The sequence below is a fragment of the Zingiber officinale genome, chromosome 11A (genome assembly GCF_018446385.1).
Source record: "Zingiber officinale cultivar Zhangliang chromosome 11A, Zo_v1.1, whole genome shotgun sequence".
NCBI classification, from domain to species: Eukaryota; Viridiplantae; Streptophyta; class Magnoliopsida; order Zingiberales; family Zingiberaceae; genus Zingiber; species Zingiber officinale.
Window position 1 is genome coordinate 62,536,218 of NC_056006.1, and position 6,000 is coordinate 62,542,217.

Here is a 6,000-nt window from a genome sequence, read left to right on the forward strand (position 1 = left end):
ATGACTATCCAGGTAAGAGGTAGTTTCGAATATTTCATCTCTTATATAGACGATTATTCGAGATACGGGAACATTTACTTAATGCGCCGCAAGTCTGAGTGCTTTGATAAGTTCAAAGAGTACAAGGCTGATGTGGAGAAACGTTATGGTAAAAGTATCAAGACACTACGGTGTGATCGTAGTAGCGAGTACCTCTTAGGAGAGTTTAGGGGTTACTTATCAGAAGTCGGGATTTAATCCCAACTGTCTACACCTGGTACACCCCAACAGAATGGTGTGGTAGAACGAAGGTATAGGACTCTTATGGAAATGGTTAGATCGATGATGAGTTATTAGGAATTACCAAATTCGTTTTGGGGACATGTTCTAGAAACGAAAATGAACTTGGTACATTCTAAATCAGTACCCTCTACTCCCACAGAATTATGGAATAGGCGTAAGCCTAGTCTGAGTCATATTCGGGTATGGGGTAATCCAGCACATGTGCTGAAGGGAGATACTGATAAATTATAATCTCGTACAGAAGTTTGCCTGTTTATAGGTTATCCCAAAGGAACGAAAGGTGGTTTGTTTTATAGTCCTAAAGATCAGAAGGTCATTGTTAGCACGAATGCCCGATTTTTAGAAGAGGACTATGTAATAAACCACAAGCCCATGAGAAAAATTGTTCTTAAGAAAATTAGAGAAGACACGTCTAAACTAGTACCAACTGTATAAGATGAGATACCACAAGAAACCGCAACACGTGTCACAAATGATGCACAATTACAAGCAGTGTCACATCGTAGTGGGAGGGTTGTTTGGCAACCTGGAAGATTTATGTTTTTGGGAGAGTCTTGGACTTGATCCCTGGTGAACATGAACCTGATTCCTGCACATATGATGAAGCACTCCAAGATAAAGATGCAGCATCTTGGCAAAGTGCAATGAACTCTAAAATAGAATCTATGTATTCTAAAAAGGTTTGGGAGCTTGTAGAACCACCAAATGGTGTAAAAGCCATTGGGTGTAAATAAGTCAACAAAAGAAAAAGAGGGACAGACAGGAAGGTGGAAACTTTCAAAGCAAGGCTTATTGCAAAAGGATATACTCAGAAAGAGGGAATCGATTATGAGGAAACCTTTTCACCGGTAGCTATGCTTAAGTCTATCCGGATACTCTTATCTATTGTCACTCATATGGATTATGAGGTTTGGCAAATGGATGTCAAGACAGCTTTCCTTAACGGAAGTCTTGAAGAAAACATCCATATGAAGCAACCAGAGGAGTTTATTGCAAAGGGCAAAGAGCATCTAGTATGTAAGCTCAATCGGTCTATTTGTGGACTGAAGCATGCTTCAAGATCTTGGAATATCCGGTTTAATGAAGTAATCCAGTCTTATGGATTTATTCAGTGTCTGGATGAGTCTTGTGTATACAAGAAGTGTGACAGAAACGTGGTGGTATTTCTTGTACTATACGTAGATGACATTTTGATAGTTGGCGACAATATCAAAGTGCTGTCAGAAGTAAGGGTATGGTTGTCCAAGCAATTTGATAAGAAGGACTTGGCAGAATGTGCACATATTCTTGGGATCAAAGTAATAAGGGATCGCACGAAAAGAATGTTGTGCTTATCCCAAGCTTCATATATCAATATGATCTTAGCTCATTTTAGCATTCAAGACTCCAAGAAAGGTTTTCTACCTTTTAGGCATGGAGTATCTTTATCTAAAGAGATGTCTCCGAATACATCAAAAGATATAGAAGAAATGAAGGTAGTTCTTTATACTTCAACTATAGGAAGCCTAATGTATGCTATGTTATGCACGAGACTGGATATCTGTTTTGTCGTGGGCATGGTTAGCAGATATCAAAGTAACCCAGGACTGGGACATTGGATTGCTACAAGCCAGATCATTTGCTCCCTATGGATTATACAGATTGGGGCTGATAGGAAAAATAGTAAGTCGACCTCGGGGTTTTATGTTTACTTTAGGAGGTGAAGTCATAACAATGGAGGAGTGTTAAGCATAAATGCTTTTTTAAACTCCACCATGGAAGCTGAAGTATGTGGCAGCCTCTAAGGCAACCATAAAAGCTGAATGGCTCAGTAACTTCATGATGGACTTAGATGTGATTCCTGGTTTGCCCAAAAACTATTTGGTGCAGTAGCAAACTCAAAGGAACCACGAGCCTATAAAGCAAATAAACACATAGAGCGCAAGTACCACCCAATACGAAACATCGTATAATGAGAAGAAGTTATTACCGCCTAGATTGTATCAGGAGATAACCTAGATCCTTTCACTAAGGCCCTTTCGGCGAAAGCTTTTGATCGGCATATTGAGGGGATGGGGATCAGATGTATGGCAGCGTTTATAACAGCATAGTCTTTTAGTATAAGTGGGAGATTGTTAGAGTGTATACTAAAAGTCTATCTTTTTGTAAACATTTATTTAGAAATAAAGAATCACATTGGTCAAATGTCTACATTTATGCTAAGTGTACTTGTCCGTTTAATTTATATTGTAGATAACATGGTGTTGTCGCCTAACGAGGTGAAGTTATTGTCGCCTAGATTGCATTAGCAGATAACCTGGATCTTTTCACTAAGGCCCTTAAGGCAAGAGATTTTGATGGGCATGTTGAAGGGATGGGAATCAGATGTATGGCAGTATATATGGCAGCATAGTCTTTTAGTATAAATGGGAGATTGTTAGGATGTATACTAAAAGCTTAGCTTTTTGTATAAACATTTATAAGAATCACATTGGTCAAAAGTCGACATTTATGCTAAGTGTAGTTGTTCATTTAATTTATATTGTAGATAACATAGTGTGAGGTGACACACAAAAGATCATGTTATCAGTTCCTTATAAATTATAAATAGTAGCTCACAACCAAGATTGAATGGGGCAAACCATTGGAGTGTTGTAGTGTAATCTGGTATTAGTTTATCTTTACTATAAAATTACACTAGTACACTATAAGTGTATTGAGCAGGACCATTTGAGATAGTTTCTTTTTATACTAACTCTTTAAAAGAATAAGACCTATGTTATTATAGAAGTGTGTACTCTTAATCATGATATAATAACAAGCACGTATACTTAATATTTATTTCTTTAATTTATCAAAGGGTGTGATTTAGTTCGATAAATCAATAGGCCCGATAAATTGGGAAATGATATTATTTAAATGGTGTGTTGTTGATTATAGAATGAAACTGTGTCCTAGTAATCTAGGTTGATGATGTCCCCTTGAGGAGCTCATAAGGATTGTCATGTAAACCCTGTAGGTGGACTTAGTCCGACATAACAATAAGGTTGAGTGGTACTACTCTTGGGGTGCGTTTGGTTCGGGGTTATTCTTGATAACCTTGGTTATCCATTCAAGGTTATCAACAAAAACCTTGTTTGGTTTAGGTATTCGATGATTCCCAAGTAATGTTTCATGCCCGACACGTCAGCAAAAGGGTCATGCAGCCCGGAATCGGAAAACCTCAGAAAACTAAGGTTTTAATTGATTCCGGGGTTAACGAATTTTTTTTACCAAAAATACCTTCCGATAAGAAAAAACATGAAAAAAAGAGAAAAAATGTAAAAAATATAAAAAAATAAAAAAATGTTTTAAAAAATTTTAAAATTTATTTTTTAAAAAAATAAAAATTTAAAAAAATAAAAATACAAAATACAAAATTTAAAAATAAAAAATAAAAAATAAAAATTTTAAAAATGTTAAAAAATTTAAAAACATTTAAAAATTTTAAAAAATTTAAAAATTTAAAAAAATTTAAAAATTTAAAAGTTTAAAAAAATTTTAAAAATTTAAAAATTTAAAAATTTTAAAAAATTTTAAAAATTTGTTAAAAAAAATTAAAATTTTAAAAAATTTAAAATTTTTTAAAAATTTTTAAAAAAATTATAAAATTTTTTTAAAAAAAAATAAAATTAAAAATTAAAATTAAAATTTAAAAAATGTAAAAAAATAAAACAATATAAATATAAATAATATAAAAATATAAAAATATTAAAAAATAAAAAAACACATAAAAATGTAAAAAAATATACAGGAAAAAGAAAAGTAAAAAAACATTAAAAAATAAATAAATAAATAAATAATAATAATAATAATAATAATAATATGTATAGTTGGTTTTGTGACTAAGGGTAATACGGTAAAATATTAAACTAGGGTATTCATTAAAACCTTCAAACAAACAAGTTTTTGTTGCATTACTTAAGTTGAACCAAACAACATTTAGTTATGTTTTATTCCCTATAACCTTGGTTATGTGATTACCTGGTAATCACATAACCAAGGTTATACATGATGACTTGAACCAAACGCACCCTTGGAGCTAGATATTAATTAAGTGAGTTGTTAGTAACTTATTTATTTAGTGGGCATTCGATATCTTAAACACAGGGAGATTAACACACTCATGATAAGAAGGAGCCCAAAATATAATTTGGGATTGGTGCAGTAGTTCAATGATAGCTCTTTAGTGGTATGAGTTATTATTGATGAACTTTGAGTTGAGTGTTCGGGGTGAACACGGGAAGCTCAAGTTCATCAGGAGACCATAAGCAATTCCTCCTCTCGGTCCCTATTGTAGCCTCTTATATAAAGTCTCATATCCACCCAAAGCCTAGCCTCTTATCCCATGCTAGGGGTCGGCCCCTATCCTTGCTTGGAGCCCAAGCAAGGGTGTCGGCCAAGCCAAGCTTGGAGCTAAGGCTAGGGACGGTCAAGCCTTGCTTGGTGCCCAAGCAAGGGGTCGGCCAAGTGTGAAAGGGAAGAGGGATTTTATTAAAAATAAAATTTTAATAAAATCTTTCCTTTTATATTTTTATCCACATGATTTTAAAAGATAGTTTTTAATTTTAAGATATTTACTTTTATAGATTTTTTACAAATGTTTAAAAGAGAGATTAGATATTTTTCCTTATTTATAGATATCTATAATGTTAAGAGAAAGATTTTAATTTTTAAAAAATCTTTCCTTTTTTGTAACCATGATATAAAAGGAGTTTTATTTTTAAATCTTATCTTTTATAGATATCCATAAAATGATTTAAAAGAGAAAGATTTTAATTTATAAAACATTCCTTTTATAGCTAACCACAAAAGGGATTTTTAAAAGAGAGATTTTAATTTTTGTTTAAAATCTTTCCTTGTTTGTTTAAACATGGTGTGGACGGCCATAGAGTGGAATAAAAGGAAGTTTTATTTTTTGTTATAAAACTTTCCTTTTTTGGATTCACCAAGGATTATAAAAGAGAGAGAGGGGTGTCTTCATGAGACACGCAACCTATTCTATTGTTCCTCTCTTCCATCCTTGGTGGTCAGCCCTTCCTCTTCTCTTTCTCTTCTTCTTTGTGGTTGGCGGCATCATCTCTTGTGGAGCTCTTGGTGGCCGATTGCTTGGAGGTGAAGAAGTAGAGAAAGGAGGCATTGTTTTCTAGCATCCCTTGGAGCATTGTGGTGGTGGCCAAAACTTGGAAGCAAGGAAGGCTTTGGTGGATTTCTTCTTGGTAGATCGTCGCCCACATGACGTCTAAGAGAATGAGAGGAATACAATAGAGGATCAAGAAGTTTTTGTTAACAAAGAAAGGTATAACTAGTTGTCTTAGTCCGCATCATACTAGTTTTTTTTGTATGAATTTTGAATTACCAAACACAAGAGGCTAACGATTCTAGGCAATCGAATTTATGTTTCGATTTTGTGTTTCTTTTGTTTTTTGTTCTTGCTTAATGGTTAAACCTAGGGTTACTATAAGGAGATTAAATATTGAATTTCGTTGAAAGGCTTTGTCTAGGAAGTGGTGGATGATCCCATACCCAAGAAGGCCTAGTGTCTCACCATGTTTAACCTGGAAGCCAATCTTTGAAATAAATATTTAATCAACTTTGTAACATGGGTGAATTTGGATCAATAATGTTAAGCATCGTTTGCGATCCAAGTCAAAACCTCTAAGAACAGATAAGTTAAATTTGGAATCAATAATGTTAAGT